Raw genomic sequence first — 26,706 nt, 5'->3', positions numbered from 1 at the left:
GCAATCGTCGTCCCAAAAATTGACAGTCTCGTTTTTTTCTGGTGAGTCTTGCGCCACGTGTACGAAACGACACAAAACAAACAATAATCATTTTAATTAAAACCAAAGATACCGATCGAAAGTCTGAGGACACGACGACGACCAGCGCGAGCGAGCAGGACAAAAGAACCTGTCGCGTCCCCCGACCCCGAAGGATGAACCCGTTTCAAATCGAAAACCCTTCTCCAAATTTTCCCCGCCAATCTCCAGCGACGAAGCACCTGTCCCGGTATTTTATTACAGCAGTGTGGCCCACAGCACGTGCCCCGTTCCATCCCTCCTCCCTGGAGGACCCCAATTGGCACAAGGTGCGGCGGCGGCGGCGGTGGCCAAAGGGAGTTCGGTTTTAACCCGAAATCGACGGCACGAGTCGGAAGATAATTTATTTCACGATAAAAGTATTCCTCGTTTTTTGCGTCTCGGGGATCAGGTTGGTTCTTTTTGCTCGGTGGGGAAAAGTCTGCCGAGGGGTCAAACAATTGATCGTGTACAGCGGATAGGAAGCACTGTGAAAAAATCTTTGATTTACTTAAAATTTGCAGATCAACTTAATTCAATTTAGCAAAGTCTATAAAATAAAATTTAGCTAAACGTTATAATAAAAGTTTAATTTTGACAATTTTTATTGGAAACTTCTCCCATTCTATTTTCAAGAGTGCAAAATATGACCAGCCGGTTAACGGTGCAAATCGATGAACTCTCTCCGGCGGTGACCCCAAACAGCAGTACAGAAGGCCGACCGCGTCGCGTGTCAGAGAAAAGGCAAACCGGTGAAATTTTTAAAAAGAAAAGTCCTTCTGAAGTTTGGTTCAGCAGCGCGCTAGCAACCTGTTGCACTTATTTATTGTTGATTAAGCGATGATTGAATCTAGTTGTTGGAGTTTAAACAGATAAAAGACAATTAAAAAAAACTGAAAACCTCTTGATCTTGATATTTTGGAATCAAGACTAACATTTCAAAAAGGCCAAACATTCCTATTACGCCCATTTGAAATGTTAGTCTTGAATCCAATATTTTTATAATATTTTTTCGAAAATATCATGAAATTTAACAAATGTTTCATTTTTCTACATTTAAATTGGGACTATAAGTTGCTGAGATATTGGCATTAGAAAATGTGTAAATGTTTGAAAATGTGTGTTAGAAAATGTGTAAATGTTTGAACTGACTTACAAAAAAATCTTGTTTCAGAGTTCTAATGTTCAATGTCTCTTAGGCAATTTCATAAGATTTTTTTTTACTTTTCAAAAAAATGTTTTCAGGAATGGATAATCATGGACGCTTTTTAAAAAAAAATAAAAACGGAAATTTTGGCTATAACGGTGAAACTCTATCAAAAAACTGTAAAGTACTTTTAGACTGTAAATTTAATTTTACATTAAAACCGGAACTCAAAAAAATTCAATTAAATTTTTAATTAAAAAAACACAGTTAAAAAAAAATGACTCAGCCGCAATGTTTTTGTTAATACTTTTCTATTGCATGAAAGTTGCATTTGTTGTACTCTAAAACATATACAAAAATTTCAAAAAAATAAATATACGTATTTTGGGATTTTTTTTTGAAAAAAATAATAATTAAAAAAAATCAGTGGAGCTATTTTTTTAGAATTTTTCCTCTTCAATATAATTTTGAGTATTTTTGATAGCATTTAAGTCGCAAAAATGTGTGTGAAACCGTTATTTTTCTCTAAACAATTTTGAATTAAAAAATCGTCCACGTAGGTTGTGGATGTTCCCTTTGCAATTTCAGAGTTCTAATGTTCAATGTCTCTTAGGCAATTTCATAAGATTTTTTTTAACTTTTCAAAAAGATATTTTTAGGAATGGATAATCACTAGGGCGTCCAATTTTCCCGGGTTTTGAATTTCCCGGGAAACGGGAAAAATATTTTTGGAATCCCGGGAATTCCCGGGATCCCGGGAAATTTTTGAATCAGTAATAAAAACTATGTTTCATTATATTTGTTATGTTTTCAATCTTAAAATCATTGAATTAGCTTAATAATATCAAATGGTGATAAAAATAAGATAAAAGAATTTTTTTTTGTCTTTTTGGTGTTTAGGATTTTATATCAACTACTATTTTTAATTCCAGTATGATTAATTATTTTTTTATTTGCGAATCAAATTACATAATTCTTGAGTTTTTTTTTTTTTGAAAAGGTCCAATAAGCTTTTGTCTTCCATATGTTTATAGGACCTATTCAAAAAAAACTTTGGAATTCTTTTAATTTTGTTTTCTTTTATATATATTTTTATATGACATGACTAAAGCAGCTTAAAAAAAATATTTTATATGTCTAAAAAACAAAAAACGACAATAAATAAAATGAAAAAAAAGCAGCTTAAAAAAAATATTTTATATGTCTAAAAAACAAAAAACGACAATAAATAAAATGATACCAGTCAATGTAAAATTTTATATATGTTTTGAATTCATTGTTTTATATAAAACAAATTTTACAAATTATCTTCAAGTTACTACCGCTAACCGATGGAAAATCAGAATTACAGTCTAAATAGGTACAGGAGATTTTAGAGCAATACATTTGGAAGTACAAATTGTTTTTTTTCTGTTCCTGTTTTAACCAAAGTCATCCAAAACGTCATGCAATTATTTTTTGCTTTAATAACTGTATTTATTCGTTACATTTGTACGTATTTGCCTTAGATGCCGGGGTTTGATTATAAATAATATGATATGAGATTGTTTTTTTTTTTCAAATTTAAAATCGAAAATATAGGTAAATATATCCAGTCTTTAAAAAAAATATAATAATAGAGAAAAACATTTAAAGCACTAGGCATTTTGCGGGCCTGTTGATTAAAATTATAATATTTTTTCCTAAAAAGCCATTTTAATGCTGAGATTTGCTGAATACAAATTTTAATTCATTTTATTGTTCTACTATTTTCACAACCAAATCTGAATTTCCAGACCAAAATATGATTTTTTTTCAATTTCGGGAATTCCCGGGACAAATTATAGAAAATCCCGGGATTCGGGAATTCCCGGGTTTGGAAAAATCCCGGGATTTTTGTCCCGGGAATTCCCGGGATGGACGCACTAATAATCACGGACGCTGTTTTAAAAAAAATTAAAAACGAAAGCCTATTTTGTATGGAGCGTACGTAGACAACCGTCAACCCCCACCCCCAGGTTTTTTGTTCAAACTCATTTTCATTTTAAAAATCATGATGCATTTAGAGTTTCAACATAATCTCATTTGTGTCATTTTTTTCGAATTTATACTTAACAAACTATAAAAAGAATATTTGCAATGGTCTCAACAACGCAGCTTGCTGCGGAGCACACACACGAGATCCGATCGTTAACATTGTGCGCCAGCAACTAACGCGGGCACGTGCTGCACCCTCCAGCAGCGTCCAGCGAAGGTTTGAAACCTGGCAAGTTCGTTCTTCGTCCAAAAACATGAACCACGTGCCATGAGGCGCGCGCTCTCATTTCCAAGTCCAAGCTGAACAACTGTTGCCCTCGGAGCTCTTGGTGGTTCAGTTCAGGACGACCCCTGGGATCGAGAAACAAGAGACCGTAACTTCGAGGACTGTACTCACGAGACGCGTGCCCTTCCACAGCTTGACAGCCCCCGACAGGTGCTAATTTTGGATTTTTTTTTATTCTGTACAATTTTTCCAACTCAAAGTCTCATCTGCTCGTGTGCTCTTTCTGGTCTGTTTCGCGTATCCTTTTGGTGTCGACGACGACGACGACGATTCCAGTTGGAAGGGCACAACTTTTGGGCTTCAAGAGCTTAGTTTGAAGAACCCCCGATCGTATAGCCGAGCAGCTTGTTGATTTGTATTTTGTTTTTACAGTCTTCCGAAATATAAAGTATTAAAATCACCAAAATGGCTTTGAGAGCGCGAGGGAGCAGAGGCCTTAAGAAGTTACAGGGTGACCACTTGATTTTTGAATTAAAATCAACGCACCGCAACTTGTTTATGAAATCGCGAAAGTTGGCGACATGGTTTCCACTGCAATTAGCGCACTTTACGAGCGGCTTGCGTTGCACAGTGACTGTTTTTGAATATTTTAAAACTTCTGCTCTCGGGTATCCACCATGCACTTCCCTCAACGCACCAAATTAGACTCGTTTGACAGCAACCGTGAGTTGAGTTAAAAGTTGTTGTGGCGGGGTCACTTCTGTAGAAGTGGAACCACTCTTGGAACAGACGATGCGACGTGCGGCGGTCATTGGCCATTGATCCTGTACCTTCAAACAACAATAACAACAACAGCCAAACAAAACGAACGGGAACCCCGTCAAGACCTTCTTGATGAAGAAACGCCAGGTGGAGAACGGATCGCGGCAAGGATCGTCGTCGTCGGCAGCGGTGGAGCGGATCAAAGAATTAATAATATTTTTAAACAGTTCCTTGTTATTGCGTTTTTTGAATGTTTGTTATTTCACCATTATGCACACGTAATTTGGTATGATTTTTACTGCCCAACGGGTAAGACGACGAGTGGATTCGGGAGGGGAAGGAACACGATGAAGGTATTATGTTTAATTTCAGTTTTATGGAATAATTTATTTGGACGAGGAAACAGTTGGTTTTTGGATGGGGTAAATTTTGATCAGATGGCGCAAAGGAAAATTGGTAAGACACACTAGGTTACAAAAAAGAAAGTTTTGTTTCAATTTTCGCTAAAATCAAGCTTTAAATAACAATTTTTCATGTAGTACTACTCCAATCCTTCATTTAAAAAAAAATCTAAAAATGTAATAAGTTTTTACTAACGCACCCTGAACATTTTTTATAAAGTTAACAATTTAAAGAATCTTGAAAGAACTCGTATCAAAATTTAACGAGGCTCTTCCGAGTTGGATAAATACGACGAGTGCTAAAACAATCGAACTTGTGAGCATTTCAGTACTGAAAACATGAAGTTTTCAGCACTCAATTAAGATTATGAATTTTATTATGAACGTTCAACAAGAGGGTCACCAAAAAACTTTTCGGATTTTTCCTTCTTCACCTGGTTAGAAAAGGGTTCTCCCGGTTTTTTCGGTTCCTCATAAAATTAAGGTACTTCATAAAAACGTCCACCTTCGAGCCACTTTCGGTTGCAATAACTTCTTCGAGGATTTTTTTTGTTGTTGATGTTGTTTCCTCCCTCGAACCAAGACGTGGCACGGGTCCGACGACAGCTGCAAGCTTCTAAAAGGACCCCCGATGATGACAAATGTCAGCCGTCTAACGTTGAGTCTAAGCGCGGAGGAAGAGGAGGGGGCGTGTCGCCTAATTGTTTAAATTTTGACGCACTTTTGATGTGGCCAAACTAACTACACTCGAAAGAAGTGTCAGGCCCTGAGACGCCATCCTGACTGCGGGGGAAAAGGGTGTTTTTGTGCGTGGGGGTGACGAGGAGCTCGAGCATGACAGGAAGAAGTTTGGTTTAATTTTTTATTGCTTTTTTTTCTCGAGAAATTTGAGCTGGCTGTCGTAAGTCTAACGGCGGAGGAAGTGTCGTTCAATTGACTTTTGAAAGTAGAATTAAAGACTTTTTGGGGGAGGGGGTATTTGGTAACGACAACAGCTGGAACTTATATTGAGGAACACGAGTGTAAAGCTATTAAAAAAAAAGGATCATGATCATCTCTGAATGATGTTTGTACTTTTTCTGTGGAAATTGATTTGAAAACAACAATTTTTCAACCGAAAAAAATACTGAGAGAAATATGCAACGTTTCTTTAGAAATTTTGATATCGGAAATTGCTTGTCACTTCCAACTAGAGGTGGGCAAAAACATCAAAGAGCTGCTCAAAAGAGCCGATTCACTGAAAAGAGCGATCGGACCATATCTCACAAAAAAAACCGCGGTTCTTTTAGAAACTCCGCACAGTCAAAAATTGTGTGAATTTTTAAGGTGTACAATTTGCAGGTGGAAAATTTGTAGATTACCTTAATTTAAGCTGAAAAAGTGGAAAACATTTAAATTTTTAGAGGTTAACACTCAAACGCTTGGGTAGTCATTCGACCCCTATTTTTTTTTTCTTAAAAATCTTATAACTTTTGATAGAATTGACCAAATTGGATGCTTCCGGTTGCAAAAGATCCAAGATTGTCTATATTTCTATATGGGGGACAAATATGGTCCATTTTTACCAGGGATATTCCGGATTCCGTTGGGGTACCTCGGCTCTCCTATATGGGTATTTGTTTAATATAAGTTATATTATATTATAAAAGGGGTCGAATGACTACCCGATTGTTTGAGTGTTAAATTACACTCAAATTACATCAAATTGTGTCTGTTTTTTTTAATATAATACATTGAATTTCCAGCAAGTTGAGGCATTAAAATTGTTTTTGAGGATTTAAAATGTAATTTCAAATGTTTCAGTGCTGCCTGTGTGGATTAATCAGTCCGCGCACTGGACTCCCACTCCAGAGGTCGCCGGTTCGAATCCCGAAGTGGACGCAAAAAAAAATTAAGTGTAAATATTGACATTTGGTGACCTCTCCCCGTGCCATACTTTCACACTTAGGAGAACCTAAGTGAGTTTTTAGTTTTTTTTTCTTTTCAAATAATTTGAACAATGTAATAAAAAATCACACTATGCTTTAAAGTACCGTAAAACGGGGTGACTTTGATAGCCGGGGTGACTTTGATAGGTTTGCGATTTTTCCGCAAAATGAAGAGTACAATTAAAATACGTAAGGAATGGTTTAGACACATACTGACCGTGGTAGAGAAGTGTTCAAAGTACCTCAAGAAGATTTTTTCATAAAATTTTGAAAAGTTTAAAAAGTTAGTTAACTATAGTTAAGAAAATGTTGATGAAAGTCATTATTTTAAACTTCTCAAAGTGTCATGATTTTCTCAATGAACATGATTTTTAATCGGAAAACGGAATGCATTTTCGGATTCTTTGGACAATTTTCCACTAGAAGAAGGTTAAATAAGTTTGAAAATAATAAATAATATGTATTTTTGAAACACAATTAAAAAATATCTCCAAATTTATAGGCAATTTCAGTTGAACAAATTTCATGTAAAATGTTAAAACTTGTGATTCGTGTTTCGAATTCAATATAAAATGCAATATAAATCGATAATTTTATAAACAAAACTAGTTTTAACAAATTTCAGGCAAAATTCCGACTTTTTTACAATTTTACCTTAATTTTATATGTATTTTGTTAAAAAGCTGATAAACTTAGTTAACTAAATATAAACATTGATTTTTTTCTTAAAAACTATATCAGCTACTTTAGTGATGGTACATTTAACGTACAAATAAAGTTTGAACGTCTTAAATATGATTTTAACAAGAAAAACTATGACTATCAAAGTCACCCCGGAGTTTAAACTAAGAATTTTAAACGTAACTATTTTTCTAAACACAATTGAAAATACTTTTTTTCCAAAATAGTGCATGGACTTTGTGTGGCCTACCCCAGTACATGTTTTAAAAATAATAATCATGAGAAAAACCTTACCTGTTGGAAAATATTCTAAAAACAAATTGAAATCCTATCAAAGTCACCCCGGTTTACGGTAGTCTTATTATCAAGATTTTGTAAAAGAGCGAAAGAACCGTTCAAAAGAGCCACTCTTTGTAATGAGCGATCGAAAATAAGCGGCTCCCAAAAAGAGCGGGTTTGCTCACCTCTACTTTCAACTAAACTTTTGTCCGATGCTGAATGCTGAAACGTGACTTACAATGTTGGCAGTTAACCATATAAAAATGGTATGCAAAAATGCGAAAATTCGTATCTTCGAAAGGAATTTTCTGATCGGTATCTTGGGCAAAGTTGTGGGTAATGGTAAAGACTTTTCAGAAAAAAAGTAAAACTTAAAAAAAACCTTTTTGAATTTTCGTTTTTTTTACAAAACCGAAAAATACAACTTTTGAGCCTTAGCCTTAAATTTTCAATGTCAAAAAATGAAATCAAAAAAATTTCTGATCTCGCTGAAGATAGTATTATCAAATTTTAAACTCAAGACTAACTTTTCAAAAGATGGTAGTATTGCATCTTTTACAGTTTGAAACGCTAGTCTTGTTTTTAAAATCATGAAAATAAAGATTCAAATAGATCCGATTTCACGTTTCATTTTCATACATTTTTTGGCATTGAAAATCGAACCAAAAGTTCCAGAGATATGAGCATTTAAAAATTGAGTGCAGTTTGGGTTAAAAAGTACTTAGCAAACTTCATTTTTATTGTTTCTTTTTATTCAAGTGGCTAGAGACAATTACAGAGCAACCTCTTTTTACGCGGTGGCGTTACGCTTTTTGTTTCGTCGATTTCTGTTAAACCATACAATATTTTCGCAAGCTTCCAAAAGCGTTTTGTAGGTCTTAACAAAACCAACAATTGCTTTAAAAGATTGCAAAAATGTTGCGTCAGTACAGAGGAATCGACAACTTAGAAAAACGTAACGCGTAAAAAGAGGTTTTTCTGTATTATAGTAAATTCTAAATAACAATCTCCAATTTGACACGTACCAATACATTCAAGACCTCGCATACCCACCACTCACGCAACCGGTGCAAAATTATTTATCTTCCGGTACGCTTCGCATAAATTACATTAAACTGTGCGGTGTACATAAATTTCCTTCTAATAATTTTATAAAATATGCAAATTAACCGTGAAACACCAGCAGCCAACTCTCACCCTGCAAACCTCAATGGATAGATAAAAAGGGGGAGAGTTTTTTTAGTGCTGGAAAAGTTAAAGTAATGGAAAAAAAACGATATTAAAATTTTTGTTATAAATAGTTTTTTGCTGATTTTTTTTTAATTTTCAAAAGAAAAACAGTTGAGTCCGTTTGTCTGTGGTTAAAATATACCTAGATTCGGCGTGCCTGCGAGAGAGGGTTCAAACGTGGCAGGACACCCCCCGAAGGCACTCACACAGCTGCACGCACCCAGATTTATACCTCGGAGGTGGTGGTGGCGGTTATTACCCTTTAATACCGTTTAATTGTATATTTATTGGCCTAATGCACTTATGTGTGTAACAGGCGGTTATTTTATGCGAGCGGGGGGCAGCAGTGTCACAATTTTCATAATTTAAGCACGGGCAGGACGTTAAATTTGGGTTTGGGACCGGATTATGGATGCTGCCACTTTGGGGTGTATGGTCGCTGCGGGATCTTTTCGGTCAATTGCAATCGATTGTGCTCCAATTAACCCTAGACTGCCATTTTTTAACAATTTATGTTCTTCCAAAACTTTTAACTTAACTGTATTATATTAATATATTAACTTATCCTGTTCCATGTTTTTTTTCCATTTTTTCGCATAGAATTTAATTTTTAAATTCTGTTTGGTTGTCCTTTTCCTTGCAGTCTTAAACCAATTGTACAACCATAAATTATTTAAGTCTTATTTCTTTGTTTGCGTTTTTCCAGTTACATTTTAATCTTAGTTTGTTCTTTATGTAGTCATATTTTCATGTCAAAAAAGGCAACACTTTCTATAAAAATCCACCAAAACTTTGTTTTTTTTTAGTACTTTAATAATTAAAATTGAATAATATTCCAACTTCGCATGTCACCCCTTAAGCGCCGGTGCTTTCCCCCGCCGGATGGCATCAGCCCAGTCCAGGATGCACCAAATGCATTTCGGTACTCGGGCCTTCCCCTCTCGACTTCTTCCCCTTGATATCCCGATTCAAGCGATTTGGTCCCGTTTTTTTCCTCCTCTGCCGTCCCGAAAAGCGGACAGATGTTGAGCATAATGTTGCACTCACCGACAAAGTCCCGAGACCCTGCGCGCGCGTTCGTAAAAGTGTGATTGTAAAACTTCCTCCTCTCACTCCCTGCACTCCCTCGGAGTTGCTGCAGCAGTTGTTGTTGTTTACTGAATTACAGGTTTACAGTTTTATGACCTTTTCGAGCGAGATGCGCTGGAATCCGTCAGAAGGAAGTCACTGCTGTTGTTGTTGTTCTCGAAGCCAATCCAATTTAGAGTGTAGTAACTACATTTTGCCACCATAAAGACCTTAGCAAATCAGTATTCAACTGTGTGAACTCACGTCCAGGTCCGAACAGTACAGTACGCAATTTCACATTCTCTCATCATCGTCGGGACACATCTCTCTTCATCAAGATGTTGAAGAAGCCACCTAGCGAGCAGGAGCTGTCCAAAGCAAAGTGGCCACGCAAGACAGCCGCACCAGACCAGACCGGCCAGACACAGTCTAGCCAGACGTGAATTAGTTTGAAAATAACTTTCGCATTCTTGTATACGCCGCGCCGCTGCAATGACAACATCTAGCATGAAGGGAATTCTGGATGAAATCAGGAAAACAACTTAACCATATGTTTAAGACTTGTAATTAATCAAACACAAAAAAACCTTTTCAAATAATATACATTTTAAAAGTGCACAAGCTTCAGCACTATTGAAATGCCTGATTCTGAAATTTAAAAAAATGTTCAAGGGATTGAAAAAATCACAAAGATTTTACCTTTTAAACGTTTAAATCGGACCGATAGTTGCCGAGACAACGTCAGTAGGTTAGAAAAGGAAGACTAAAGATAAAATACTTAGAAAATTACATTTTTCTCAATTTTTATAGTTTTTTTTTTTTTTTTTTTTTTTTGGGAGGGTGATCCAGCCGCACATCGTTGATGTCGAAACCTCTAAACTGGGCCCTCGTCCTGTCACGTCCGTCAGTAGTCTTGTCGTACATTACAACTAGAATCAGATCTGCCAATGAATTAGTACACTTCGACCAAATAAACACTGACGCTGTATGGATCTGACTCTAGAATAAATGCACAGTTGTGTGTTATTCATTAGTCCAAAATGTTCAATTATTCATTTAAGTCCAAATATTCATTTGCGGATAACTACCTAACTTGAATTGAATACAAGATTTAAAGCAACCTATCCGAAAGCTACTCTTATCTCAAATCCCCGACATTTTAATTAATAGCCAAAAAAACGTTTCTTTTAAAACCTGTCTGGCTTCTTTAAAAAAAAAAAAATGAATAACAGTTCATATTTTACAAGTCGTGAATTGAAAAAGAGACGACCATTTGATCGTCAGAATTCCAGTAGATCCTCGATTCGCAACAATGGTCGATACAATCATAATCCGACAACCGTTAGTTCAACAGATCAACGAATTTAGTCCGATATCATTTCACTATTGATTGATCGAGACTCTATGGAAATTTTGACAAATCAGAATGGTTTTTATGCTGCTTGAATGACAATCACCGATTCTGATAGAATTACTAAATTCACTGTTACTAATTTTGTCCCTAAATAACTAAAGGCAAAGTATTAAAAGTTGATATTTATAGTTAAAATCCTAAATTCTACAAAAACTAAATTTTTAAAAACCCGCATCCTAACCTGACACCCACATTAAGATAGGGAAAAATCACATATGTAGCGGTTCATTGTACAAATGTGATATTTCCACTATCGGAGAACCTCCTTGTCTCGATGACAGCTTACCGGCCATCGATTAAGCCCTGAGACTGCGCCAAAGTGGGTTCTCGCAGCATGAAGTGGTGTCCATGTGTAAAAATGGAAGCTTCAGCAATACACTGAACACTTCGATTTTAATTCCACATCGAATCAAATCATACTCTTTGCCAAACAAGCATCAAACCTATGACACTCATTATGACAAAGCCCAGGGATTTTTCTCAATTTTTATAGTTTGTAAATATAAAACTATCGGTCCCGATTTTCAAATTCCAAAAATTGAAAATTATCGACTTAGAATCCGTTTCTGAGAAAATGTCTGTTGCGATGTGTGTAGACATGATTTTTGTCCACACGGCTTTCTAAGCACTGACTTAACGGATTTACTCCGGGTTTGTTGCGTTCGGTCTAGTCCCTATTGAAAATTATAATGTTTAATAAAGTACTTCAAAAATTTTGATGAATACAAAAAGGGTGAAAAATGCAAAAAAAAACCGGCTGATGACGTAAGCAGGATCTTTCACTGCAGTGCTTTTTGAAATGATTGTACAAATTTCTAATAGGTGGCAGCACTTAACTCGTTAGCCTAAGCTTTTATGGCAGCAACGTAAGTAAGACTTTTAAAGTATTTCGTTTGAATTGAATACCAACAGAAAGCTATTTCAATTAAATTTAGAAGGAAGGCACCAATCACTGAAGTGGTTTGAGTAACGTTTTTATGTGAAAAAGCTTATTTGTATAATTAGTTTTTCTATAAATTTGCGAACTAGTCATACAAAAATGGGCTCATGAATATTCGAAAATCTGTATTATGAGGAGGAATTTATTGACCAATTTGGCGTCTTAGGCAAAGTTGTACGTAATGATCTGGACCCAAAAAAAAAAATAGTTGCGCGGAAAAAAAAATTCCCCGAATTAAAAAAAATCAGCTTTTTCGAGTGAAAAAAAATTATCGAACTTCAGAAAATGTAAAAAATAAAATAGCTGTGTCTCTTGTTAAATGTTAGTCTAGACTCAAGGTAAGACCAAAACACCAAACAAATTGAAAAATTCAGAAACAATAATTTATTTTTATCATTAAAATCAAACCGATAGTTTCCGAGATACCACCAAATGACGAAAGAGCAATATTTTGGTGATAACCAGAAAAAATCATTTTTACAAATTTTAAACATCAAGGGGCAACCAGCAGACCAATCAATTAGGGTTAAAAAGGAAAACTGTAGGATTTTTTTGAAAATATTTTTGACAGGAAAGCATTTCTTAAATGATTTTTTTTTTCAAATTGCAAGTACCGAACATTTTCCGAAAATTTGAACCTGAAACTGTATTTCAAAACGATGCCTTCAATGAAAATAATTTTAATTACAAATTTGATTCTGCATGAAAATATCAATTTTTAAAACTTGATAGGACAATATTTCAATATTTTCCATAAAAAAAGCCGATGCAATTATTTTTTTAAGTATATGTCTCTCATTTCTGACCGAAGTGGTGAGAGAGAGGGGGGAAATAAGAAATGCTATATGACACTATTTTAAAAATAGAAACAAAAATTACACGGAGAAAATCAGTACAAAAATCGAGAACAAGCGTTCATGAAATTAAGAACCACGAATAAAGAGTTCAAATTTCTCGAACGCTTGTTCATCACGAAATTCGAACAAAGTGTTCAAATTTCATGAACGCTTGTTCACGATTTTGAGAACTAATTTTTTCTCCGTGTAACATCTGTCTTGAAATAATGCATACTGTTCGGAAAGTAAACCCAAATATGTTTGCATATTATAGAAAAAAAGATTATTGAAATTTTGAATATTGAATAGTTCAATACATTTCATTTTTGAGAATTTCACTATTTGTGAAAAAAAAATGTTGATATTTTTGGGTGGAAATTTTAAAGACCTTTGTCAAAAAATCAATAATGGTAACATTTAATAGCAGAAAACGTAAAAAAAAATTAAGCAAAAACTTGAAAAAGCGACTGCAAAAATATGAATAAAAAAAAACTATAAAGACAAAAGATAATAAAAGGATGTGGTAGAAAACAAAAGTATAACAGAAACAAACATAAACTAAACAAGAAAACACATTTTAAAACAAAAAAAAAATCAAGAAAAACGTTAAATAACAGTTTAAGTTTTTTGTAGAATAAAAGTTACTCAAAATGACCTGTTAAACACGAGGAAAATAAGAATATTGGAAAAAAATTGGGCTTCAGAATATGTATCTTTCTTAATTCATATTAATTTTGGAAACATCTTTCTATGCTGCATCATGAAGAACTGGCAACATTAAGTAATCTTTCCTACAGCCGGATTTATGAAATTGTAAAGCTTAGTTTTGTAATTTTGTAATTCTAAGTATTGATGAAAATTCTATTCTATAAGTTTTTGCGGTGCTAAACATTGTAATTTCATAAAAGTTCACAATAGTTTTAAACGAGCCCAAACAAGCTAAATATGATTATCAATGCATTTAAAGGCATTTTAGATTGTTTTGAGTTGATTAGACTTCTATTTACATTGAAATTTACAAGTTTTTTGAAAAAAAAAATATTTGTTTTGCCCCTTTGATTTTTCAAACCAGTTTTGAAGTTGATTATTATTATTTGCTGGTATCTTGCATGAAAAACATTAACATAAGAATACCAATATATTTCGAATACATGTAATTGATGTACACATTATAAATTGGTATTACATCCGATTTGCTAAAGAATTACAATCCTGAATCCCTTTACTCCCAACCCGGCAGATACACACACACTCGCAATATAAAATACCTTGCAGTTAGTCGGAGAGATGAAAAAAAACACAGAAAGGTTGCTTCTAAAAACGACCTAACGCACTATTAGCATAACCTGATGCGCGAGAAAAGGCCAATGCAAACTTTGTAGAGGTACTAGCTGCTCTCTGCCGGAGGATGCTGTCCACGCAGATGACGATGACGGCCAACGTCTTGTGGCCATCGTCTCGGCTCGTACATCATGGGGCTGCCCCAGCAACATTGTAGTTACATTGTAAAAAAATACCTTTCTCTACCAAGAGTAAACGTGCGTTACGGGAAAGAGTAGTTATTCTGGTAATCGAAACTTTGGCATATACTTTGAACATGATTTACGAATTCTCGAGTCAACATTCTGAAAGAGCCAAAATTAAGTCCCTCTTCCTTATTGCTTACCTAGACCGCTTCGGCACGATTCGGAGTGCGTACTCAATGTCCGAAGAATCTATGGTGAAAAACCGGAACTCCTAGCAGCAACCGTTTATGGTCAATATCTTGTGCTAATCAAAAACGGGACCGTCGCAATAATGACAAATGGGGTTTTTATCGATGGTGTGCAATGTTATGTGCAACATTATGTTAAGAAACCGGTCACAAATTACGTAGTACAGTTAGGGAAAGCAACAATTGATGGTTAACTAGCACCTGGTGAAGAGGCATTAGATATTTTTGATTTGAGGCAAACTATTGGTATTAAATCAGAATTATCTATAACAGAATAACTGATAAGACATGTTCAAAATTATTCAAGAAGTTCTAAATTAAGTGTTTTGATCGGTTTCTTATAAATTTGCACCGGCTGAGAGGGTATCACTGTTTTCACAGGAAGTCCTTCAACTGCACAACTGCACGAATTATCTCGATCTTGCAATTGACCCCAACATCCAGATCCAATTTTCACTTGCAGAAAAAAAAAACCGAACAAGCCATGTGATGCCAAAAATTAACACACTTCCTTCGAGCCCATCATTATGCCAGGGCTTGTGGCAAGAAGCCGTTGTTTTCTTCGTGTTGGCCATGTGCCCGAAATTGGCGGCTCCACCCCAGCTCTTTCTTAAAACCCGCAGCGCAATAAATGAATAATTTCCTTCCAACTTTTTAAACTGGGATTATAATTTATACGTGCACAGCGCCAGACGGACCGCATTAGGAGGAACTCTTACACCTCGTGGCCGGGGCAGTTGGTGGCCAGAGCCTCAAAACGGATCAAGATTCGAGCAAGAGAGAGAGACAGACTACCGAAGGGAATCCTTTGGGGGTGGATGAAGGGGTACGAGGGGAAAGCCCGACGTGTGCCACGCGAATGGTTTAAGGATATGAAAAGAAGAGGAAGGAGAAGAAAAAGCAAACGAAGAAGAACTAAAAGTGCATCCATCAAGCCAGGATTTGCAGCTGCCACTAGCTTGGGTTTTCTCTCCTTCTGCTGCTGTTGATTCTTGCTTAAGACTCGACCACGTGGCAAGGAGTTGTGCGAGGGAATGTGTTGGAAGAGCAGTTTAAGGAAAGGGCTTTTTTGGAGAGAACCTGAACGCGGCTTGGATTTTTTCTATTGAGGTTTTGCAGCGCGACTGTGATTCAAATGTAGGTGGCGCCAAAATGAGGTTACTTCGCTTCGCTTCGCTTCGCTTCGCTAGGAGACGGTGATTTTAGCGGATTGCAGACTGGATTTTCGCCATGTGATGTGATGATTGTCTAAGCCCAAGTTGCCTAGGAATTGATAATTGGGAATAGAACCAATTCCACCTGAACCAGATTCTCACCACCATGGCAGCCGTCCATTGCCGGCCGCTCCCATCTCCACCGCGCACCAGGTACAAGGAAAGGGAATTGGAAGACGGGAAGTGTTGATGCTCCACTTTTTTAAGAGTATTAAGGGAAAATCTCCACGGTATCCTCAAGTAAGTTTCGCTTGGAGTTGGACGGTTTTTGGGAAGGTGAATGGTCTGAGGAGCCACCCTAGGCGAGTGGTAACGACCGTTGACATTGTTGTTCGAATTCTTCGTGTGTTCTCATTTCTAATGGGAATGCTTTCAATTCTTCTCATCTCTTATTGGATGAATTCTAGCAGCCGCCCAGGCTATTTATAGCGAGGTAATGTAGGTTCATTTCAAATGCGCCTGCATGCATGCAATGCAATGCATTCTTGTATGTTCTGATATTCAACTTGCATTCAACTTTATTCTCGTCCGTTTCTTGGATTCAACTATATCAGTCTAAGTCCTACTAAAGCTACTAATGCTCCACGGTAAAGTGGAAAGCATTTTGCTTGCCAATCCTAAGGACAGGGGATCGAACCCCGCCGTGAGCTGAAGTTTTTCATTAATTCCAAATTCAATGAGTCCAGAACTTTCTCGTTGGGAGCAGATGGGTATCGAACCCAGAACCATTCGCTTATAAAGCGAACATCGTAACCATTCAGCCACGACCGCTCCTGGTGGCGCCAAAATGAGGTTACTTGCCAAAAATCGTATTTCTTTCTGCTGAATTGAAGAACAAAATCGCTTATTTCTCATGATTCCCTGCATCAATCTTAATAAAACTGGTTGCAAAAGACGAGAAAAAATTTTTGCTTTTAAATAATGAACATCAATTTTTGGGCGCTCAAAAATCAAACAAATATTGGAAAGTTATACACCAAATTGTTGGAAATAATTTTTCTCATCCGAATCCGGCATAAGTTTTATAAAAATATTGATTATGAAGGAAAAAACACATTTTTTCAAAAAATTATAGGTTTACGCTATTTGTTCATAGGTGGCGACATGTGTCTTTTAGATTTGCTGCAAATTCTCTATTCCTTTCTGCTGGATTGAAGAACAAAATCGCTTATTTCTCATTATATCCTGCATCAATCTTAATGAAACTGGTTGCAAAAGACGAGAAAAATGTTTTGCTTTAAAGTAATGAACATCAATTTTTGGGCGCGCAAAAATTTGTGAACTTTTTCTTTAAAAAACATGTTTTGGAACACGAAAAAATTAGTTTCCCGGTATATATCAACAAAATAAGCATTTATATAGTTGATAACAGATATGTTAACGTATATTCAACAATTTCTATTGATTTTTGACAGACTTTGTTGCCAAATAGTCCAAATATCTGTCCTTTACTAAATTTACAATTTTCTCATAGAAAAATCAAACAAATAATGGAATGTTGTACACCAAATTGTTGGAAATATTTTTTCTCATCCGAATCCGGAATAAGTTTTATAAAAATGTTGATTTTGAAGGTAAAAACACATTTTTTCGAAAAATCATAGGTTTACGCTACTTGTTCATAGGTGGCGACATGTGTTTTTTAGCTTTGCTGCAAATCCTCTATCCTTTTTGTTTTTTTTTCTATTTTTTTAATTTAAATTTTCTTTTAATAATAATGTTAACTTTAAACCTAATTTCAAAATTCAAAAGTTTTAAAATAATTGAGCAAAAGCAATACAAAATGTTAAATCATGTTATTATTATGTTCAAAACATGTCTAAAAACCCAATACGCACACCCAAAGGAAAAATATATCTCAAAATCTGCAACAGTGGATTTGCTGCAGAAAATGTCACATTTTATAACATTTTTTGCAGCAAGCCCCTAGATCATTTTTGCCCGCGTGTAAATATTTCAGCGATCTACAGTTCTCACCAACACATATAATGCTGGCCCGTCCGCGAGCAACACTCCAAAGAGAAGCATATGTTGGTGCTCTTTCACTCACTTTTCATCAAGCGTCCATGGCGCGGTGGTAGCGTGTTGGATCAATAACCAAGAAGTTGGTGGTTCAATCCTCGTTCTGCTAAGGGTTTTTTTTTGTGAAATGCAACCAAAAAGCCGTCGGTAATGTCGATAATTGTCGGTAACGGGCAAAAATGTCATACCCTTATATCGCAAAAAATGCATGAGGACAGTTTTCATGCAGATTCTGATATACTTTCATGCCGCCATGCATCAAAATCATGCGACCGCCGTTTGGGTGCATAGTTGGTTTTTTTTAAACAAGTTCTCCGTACATATTTTGAGGCTGTCCATACAAAAAACTATGACAATACTCGAAAATCCGTATCTTGAGAAGGAAAAAATGGTGCATCTTAGAAAAAAATGGTGCAGGAAAAAACCCGTATTGACATACTTTACATTATTTTTCACCGATTTTTATCATTTTTTATACGTTTTAAAAGAACAAATGTACAACCTTTGTAGTATAGAGCATGACGGCCGTTTTTATTGTGACCATGATGATTTTTTAGTAAATTTTCTTAAGCTTGGAATAAGTGCAGTTTTCAACGTTAAATAATTTTTGGCTAAATTTTTCTAAAATTCTGTTTTTTTTTTTGCGAATATGTCAAAAGGTGTCCAATTAGCTCATCTCTGCTAATTTTCAAAAAGTTCAGAAAATTCTCAACAATTTCCTTTTTTATTTACGTTGTTGATCCGATAAATAAAAATGAGGAAAAAACAGATTATTAAGTTATGCAATAACCCCTTATTTTTCAATCGACGATACCTTGGAAGCTATTGATCTGATTTACAATTTCGAAAAATTTAACCGTTGTGAATATGCTTGTCTTGTTGAAAAAAAAAAAAGTAGTTTATGAAATAAATTGCAAGAAGAAGATTTCTTCAGCAGGAGTCCATTTGTCTTTTCAGCCATGGATGCTATGCATATGCGGATTTAAATATTGGGTTTGGTATGTTCTTTAAATGTTTTTCAAAATGTTAACCAATTTTTCAAATTTTATATAAAAGCTGTGATATTAGATAAAATAATGCCTCCTTTCCTCTAACTATCCCACATCTATTAGCTATTTCGAAGGTTATTTTTGCAAATTTTTTCCTTCTCTGTCCTATTCGTTTTCCTTAGTACCAGTTAACTCTCTTCCCATTTTGAACAAATCAGCTGTTGAAAGGTAGTTCATATCTCAGCTCAGGATAACAACCGCACCAATGTAATTGTTAAAGCAACCTAATAAAATGAAATGAAATGAAATTTTATATAAATTAAAAAAAAATCAAATTTTTTTACTAGGCCGTTTCTGTCATGGCTTGTATTTTCAATTTTTATATGTTTTACTTATCCAGATTTATCAGTAATAACAGCATTTCTGTGGAAATTTTTGATTAGATATTCTAAAACAATTACTATTAAACTTAAATTATGTGAAGAAGTCTTGAAAACCGCAAAATAGTTTAAAAAAACGAGATTTATCAAAAATATTTTAAATTTATTTTAAAACTGCGTACGGGTCAGTATACACCACAACAACGGGGCCGAAAGCACCGGCTTGAAGCAGTTTCTACTAGTGACTACTAGAAGGCAATACTGTTTTTATTCATTACTGAAAATTTGGTCAAAAACACATAATTATCCCATACAACCCAACCCCGCCTCTAGACGAGCTTCGATTTAAAAAATCGTCAAAAAATCCATTTTTCAATAAATTTTTGATCTTTAAAAAGCACTGGAAAGAAGAACTCTTAAAATTTTAGAAAATTGCTTTTAAAAATGTCGTTTTTTCAGGGGACAACTTTGGCTCTGTGTTTTACTTTTTTTTCCTATATTTTAAGTAAAAAGAAGTATGCAGTAATTTTTGTAGTGTCCCAGACTATGCCTCTACGCATTTTTTTACAATTTGAATGATAATGGTGCCATTCTATAGCAGAAAATGCGCAAACAAGCAAAACATGAAAAAAGTGACTGTGAAAACATGAAAAAATAAGATAGGCAAAATATAATAATTGCAGGTGGTAGAATAGGCCAAATACTTAAAAAAAAAACAAACACTAAACAAGATAAATTCAAATTAAAATACTAAAAATAAAACAAGAAAAACATAGAACAAGAGAAGTGAAGGTTTTTCGTAGAAATACGGGAAACACGGGAAAAATAAAAATTTTCGTATTCCTACAGAATTGTGCAGAATAAGGAAAAAAAACTGTATAAATCAACTCATAGAAAACCAATTAATGCTTCATATAAAATCATATGGAAAATCCGACATTTCTCAGAGGGTATCTATGATTTCATTATTACTCCCTTTTCCCATAATTCAGATTGAAAATCACTGCACTCCGGAGAAGCTTTTCACATCCAAGAACTAGTTTTCGATCGCTCAAAGAACCTCTCCAACATCGGGTAAAATTCAAGTTACGCTCTGCGATTAAATTGTCCACGACCCCATGAAGAAAGTTTTTACCTTTTTTAACGGGGCTTGTTTGTTTGCATTGCGAGTTGAACCGGACAGCGAACATGTCACTTCCTGGTTGTGCGTGTCCTTAAAGGATCAACTTTTTTTTTCCCCCAGTACTGGTCATTGTGTTACGGGTTATGCTGAATCAGATTTATAGGTTGTCAACTACGGATAATTTCGGGTTTGGTTTCGTGTGTGTAAACAAACACTGTTTGCTCGGGGGATTATAATTAGGACACTTTTAGGTAGGTAGTTAAGAACTACATTTTTGACAGAGGTCAGTTTGCAATTAGAGGAATCAGTTTGGAGAATTTCGTGAAATTTCAATCATTCTACAAAACAAGGGTGAAGAAAAAGTAATGTCCCAATTGATGTGGGTTTTTCCTCGAGAGATATTATTTAATAGTTTTTAAATTAGGAAAATTAGTGACTAAAAGTGTAAAATAAGTTACAATTGGCTCAATCTTCAATGCTTGACAACCACTGCTACCTCCCAACTCAAAATAGTTTTACGCAGGACCTATCCACGCTGACCAAAAAAAAACTTGTTTTCGCTCGTCCATTGCGCAGTCCTTTAAAACCAAGTGCGTATTTCCGGGATATCGCTGGCCGGTCAAACCAAACATGACCAGCCAGCGCGAACCCCTCAAGGGACAACAAGATCCACCAGGAAGCGTGTGTGTCTCTCACCGCACTAAAATGACCGGGAACCGGGGAAATAGATATTAACAATATTACACAATTAAAATCTAATTTTCGATAGTCGTCTGGCGATGCGTTTTTTTTTTCGAATCTTTCAACCCTTTTTAGTTAGTCTGTGTCCTCCGGAGAGGCGAACCAGTTTAAGGTCAGGTTTTGAGCTGAACGAGACATAGTCCTCCCCTCCAGCAGCAGCAGCAGCAGCAAATTCGGGGCTCGGCATTGTTGTTGACGATCTCAAAAATTGTTATGATGAACCCTTTTTTTCGTTGCCGGTTGTTCGGGCGGGCATAATTTTTGCCAAAAAGGGGTGAAACGAAAGATGCCTGATGTTCATAGCAGTTTTGTGGACATTGTAAATTTGGCACTAATGGAGGGATAGCGCTAATTTTGGGCAAAATTCAATAGAAATTTCTGTTTAATATGACTGGGTCGTAGAACTAGAAGTCTAAATTTTAAAGATTGAAAAAAATGCTTTTTTCATGTTTCGATTATCCAAAGTATCATACAAACCTTCGGATAATCAAGGCTTTAGATAATAGAGTCTGAACTGTATTACCTATTTTTCGAAGTAATTTTAACAGAATTTGTGTGTAGAAAGTGCAATTACACAAAGTTGTAAAATTACACATTTCTCCGTACACGAAATCTATCCAAGATCCCAAATTTTTATTTTAAAATAATGTGTTAAAAAGTGAAATTCAACAGGAACTGGTGCAAATTTCACTAGTTTCTGATGTAAGATTACAAAACAAATCTTACATAAGGATCTGGGGAAATTTACATCAGTTCCTGTTGAATTTTACTTTTTACACATTATTTTATGTAAAACTACACAAAAAAAAAATTGAAAATTCAACCATCAAATTTCAATTTCACTTTTTTTTTAAATGTGTTCAATTTGGACCGTTAATTTTCTAAAAATGGAGACTCGAGCTACACAGTTAAAAAGGTTGTAAATCTGGAAGGTGTAAAATTAAAAGGTTAAATATGCCCTCAGTCAAGACTGACTAAGTGACATCACACCGGAAAAGTGGTACACGTTTTCAGCTGTAATTTTTTTTCTGATTTCCAGATGTAATATTACCATGTATTTATTAAGTTTTAAAATAAATTAACCCTCTAACGCCCATGGTTACTCCAGAGCACCACTAATTTTTGTCTTCAAAATTAAATTTCTCGGCAACCATGCATTTTTTTAACCTAGTTCAACCTGCGTAAGTTTAAATAGAATGTTAGCTAACAACCATTAAAATTTCATCCAATTTAATCGATCCAGTTACGAGAATGATGAAAAACGTAAAAAAAAAAACGATTTTGCTCTGGGCGGGAAGGGGTTAAAAAGAGATAAATTCTAGGAAAATAGCATTTAATAATTTGATGAACCATCAAAAGGGGTGAGCATGGTTTTGAGGTGAAATTTGGCCACTATTGAGAGTTTTCTTAGCTACTTGAACATAAAGGTGAACAGAATGGACACTATCATTAAAATCTGAAAAAAAATATTTTGAAAAAAAACCCAAAATGGTTAAAATTTAGAAAATGTGCTTTGCAAAAACGATTTATTGATTTATTTTTGAGTTTTATTTATAGTGGGGGGCTAAGATTGTCAATATCTTGTTTTGGGTAATTCTCCGCCAATTCACACAGCAGTTGCCCCGACCCCTCTTCGATTTGCGTGAAACTTTGTCCTAAGGGGTAACTTTTGTCCCTGATCACGAATCCGAGGTCCGTTTTTTGATATCTCGTGACGGAGGGGCGGTACGACCCCTTCCATTTTTGAACATGCGAAAAAAGAGGTGTTTTTCAATAATTTGCAGCCTGAAACGGTGATGAGATAGAAATTTGGTGTCAAAGGGACTTTTGTGTAAAATTAGACGCCCGATTTGATGGCGTACTCAAAATTCCAAAAAAACGTATTTTTCATCGAAAAAAACACTAAAAAAGTTTTAAAAATTCTCCCATTTTCCGTTACTCGACTGTAAAAAAATTTGGAACATGTCATTTTATGGGAAATTTAATGTACTTTTCGAATCTATATTTTCCCAGAAGAGTCATTTTTTCATTTAGAACAAAATTTTTCATTTTTAAATTTCGTGTTTTTTCTAACTTTGCAGGGTTATTTTTTAGAGTGTAACAATGTTCTACAAAGTTGTAGAGCAGACAATTACAAAAATTTTGATATATAGACATAAGGGGTTTGCTTGTAAACATCACGAGTTATCGCGATATTACGAATTTTTTTTGAAAAAGTTGGTCGTCATCGATCATGGCCGTTCATGGTCACCCGCGACAGACACGGACGACGAAACAAAGAGAAATGCAAAAAGTAACTTTTTCAAAACTTTTTTTCGTAAAATCGCGATAACTCGTGATGTTTACAAGCAAACCCCTTATGTCTATATATCAAAATTTTTGTAATTGTCTGCTCTACAACTTTGTAGAACATTGTTACACTCTAAAAAATAACCCTGCAAAGTTAGAAAAAACACGAAATTTTAAAATGAAAAATTTTGTTCTAAATGAAAAAATGACCCTTCTGGGAAAATATAGATTCGAAAAGTACATTAAATTTCCCATAAAATGACATGTTCCAAAATTTTTTACAGTCGAGTAACTGAAAATGGGAGAATTTTTAAAACTTTTTTAGTGTTTTTTTCGATGAAAAAAACGTTTTTTTGGAATTCTGAGTACGCCATCAAATCGGGCGTTTAATTTTACACAAAAGTCCCTTTGACACCAAATTTCTATCTCATCACCGTTTCAGGCTGCAAATTATTGAAAAACACCTCTTTTTTCGCATGTTCAAAAATGGAAGGGGTCGTACCGCCCCTCCGTCACGAGATATCAAAAAACGGACCTCGGATTCGTGATCAGGGACAAAAGTTACCCCTTAGGACAAAGTTTCACGCAAATCGAAGAGGGGTCGGGGCAACTTTTCCCGATTTCGTGTGAGTTGGTAGAGAATTACCCTTTTACTAAAATTCGCAATGTTGTTAAAAATAACAAACATCCAGTTCTCAGCGACTGCAATCACCATTTCCAAAATTTCATCTCCCAACATTCACTGCCCTTTTTTCCGTGGCGAGATTCTCAGCATTCTCTTTTTCTCTCTCATTCCCACATTCACAATCATACCCCACTCAACAGAAAGTAGCCACAAAACAAAATTGGCCAACAGCCAGTTTAACAGGACGTAATCCGTGATCGGTTTTCGTTCCTTTTTCTCGCATTCTTTCTTTGCGGTTTGCTGAGAAAACAAAAAACTCTTCGGCGAGTGTGCGTGGACGAGGAAAAGAGAAGGACGAGATATAAGAAGAGAACTCACAAGCTATAGTGAGAGTCGCTAAACCGTGTGATTGTTAAGTGCATGAATCATCAAATGATATTTTTTTCTATCACTCATTTTCAACACTGAACATTTTTGATTTTTTTGCGTGCATTTTTGATTTTTTTATGCTTATTTGTTTAAATTAGTCTTAAAACTTCAAATTAATATTTTTGTTATTGTGATCAAAAAACCAGTTTGAATTCGATAGTTTTTGCATAAATTGACATTTAAAATACAATAACATTTTAAAAGATATATTTTGTCCCAGATTTTCATCCAGAAATCCCACAATTCATTACTTTCACGGTTAAAAAAAAGCGTGCAAAAAAATCAACGACGATAACTGTGCCAACTTCAGCAGTACGTCGGAGAACGAAATTCAGGTTTTTGGGCATCGCAGCATCCGCGACGACCGCGCAACGGTCGGTTGTCGTTGCCGTTGATCCAGACAGATTCTCCAGACCGCGGCGTGCTAGCGAGCGCGCGTTGATAGACGTTGAAGTAGGTCGGGATTTCGCACCGCGAGATGTCTGGCTGGCAAGTCTAGGAAAAGTGTTCTTTGCTACTCTTTTTGTTGTTGTTGTTTTACGATCCCTTTCTGGTGAGGATTTAGGTCTTGATTTAGGTGCAGCAAAGATAGGTGGGGCGAATATTAATAGGACTCACCCAGACACCATGCCATGTGCCATTTAGAGGGGGGAATTTTTGGAAAACTTGCGATTCTGAAGTCACTGTCTAGATTTTGAGGGAATTTTGGAATAAAATTTAAGATTTAAATTGAACCATGATGTTTTATCATTGAAAATTCAGACAAGGTCTATTTAACAAAATCGTTTGAGTCCTAAATTGACATGTCCATCAAGCACTTTCTGGTCTGAAACCTGAAATGACAGCACAAACACCTCTTCGTGCTGGTCAAATTTCACTCACCAAACTTCGACGACCCCTATGTTTTGTTTTTCACACACGGCTTTATGCAGAATACTGCAGCGCAAATCTGCAAACCAGCATGAATCGTTGAACACATCAAACCCTCGGGGGCGTGTTATTATTGATGGAAATATTTCCCGGCGACATCTGTTAACACTTAAAATGTGATCAATTTTCTATTTATCTTCGGGGTAGGATGATTTTTGGTGGATCTTCCTGGACTCTGGAGACTCATGGAATGCTTTTAGAACAACGATTGACGACTCAAAATTATTTTATTATTTTTTCAATAAATATAATATTTTGAAGAAAATTTTATCTTTTTTCGAACAATTAAAACATGTTTAAACCTACCGCGCAATTCATCCAGATAGTCTTTTTAAGGATACAACAACAGCTTGCCCAGCTCGCTGAAATCCGCAGTTCAATTTCCAAAAACAGTGAAAATTTAAAAATTAATGGATTTCAAACACGTGCGATGTTTTGACCGGCTCGGCAGCCCCCAATTTACGAAAGAATGAAGTTATCAATTTTGCTCTTCCTCTGTGTTCAAGAAGTGAGCATTTAGCACTGAATGAAGGGACGTGTTTGGAATTATGTTAGAAAGTGCCCGGTCATTGCCACCGGAGGCCAGATGGGAAGCCTCAAATGCCCCTCCACCGATTGGGCGTTAATTGACATTCGATACCAAATGGCGAACTAATTTGAAGATATCTTAACTTTAGTTTCTACATCAAGGGTAATTTTTAAGAAAAATGTTAGTTTTGTCACTCAAACACGATATTTGTTATTTGAGTATAGAAATATTACATAACAAAATATTATTAGTTATTTAGTTCAATAAATCCAGTTATTCCGAAAACTATTTCGAAATTAAATTATCAATTATCAGTTGGAATTCACGGAAAGGTGTTTCGTCTCAAAATTAGATAACTATTTCTGAAAACACCTGCAAAAATGATCAGAAATCCCTCAAGTCAAAAATAGTGGTTAAAACAGCAAATATATTGCCAAAATCAGCAGAAATCAACCAAAAACATGCCCTTTGCTGGTTTGGCGATGGATCTCCTCTCTATGATGTAATTTAAATTGCAGGGTGACCACTCAAATCCCATTTTCATCTGAAGAATGATTTCATTTCAAAAACACTTTATAAAAAGTCAATATAAACTATTGGACAAAATTTAAAAAAAAATCAGACAATTTAAGTAAATAAATATAATTTCAATTTTATTTTTAAAATAACCAAACATAAAGTTTTTTTGAAACTTCGTTTCTACTGGCAATGAAAATGATGATGATAAATTTTATTC

The 26,706-nt window shown here is 35.3% G+C and overlaps 2 protein-coding genes across 4 annotated transcripts in view; both read right to left on the bottom strand.

Moving 5' to 3' along the window:
- LOC120418512 (serine/threonine-protein phosphatase 4 regulatory subunit 1-like) overlaps positions 1-26,706 on the bottom strand; it is a 242,502-nt gene that overhangs the window by 197,723 nt on the left and 18,073 nt on the right. The gene's annotated exons all lie outside the window — the stretch shown is intronic.
- Positions 17,753-26,706, bottom strand: part of LOC120413260 (B9 domain-containing protein 2-like) — a 229,896-nt gene continuing 220,942 nt past the window's right edge. The window contains exon 2 of the mRNA XM_039573988.2: positions 17,753-17,839. The gene's annotated coding sequence lies outside the window, so the exon portion shown is untranslated. The remainder of the gene's footprint in view (positions 17,840-26,706) is intronic.

The sequence above is a fragment of the Culex pipiens genome, chromosome 3 (assembly GCF_016801865.2).
Source record: "Culex pipiens pallens isolate TS chromosome 3, TS_CPP_V2, whole genome shotgun sequence".
Lineage (NCBI taxonomy): Eukaryota > Metazoa > Arthropoda > Insecta > Diptera > Culicidae > Culex > Culex pipiens.
The sequence above is the reverse complement of the archived record's forward strand: the minus strand, read 5'-3'. Positions and strand labels throughout refer to the sequence as shown.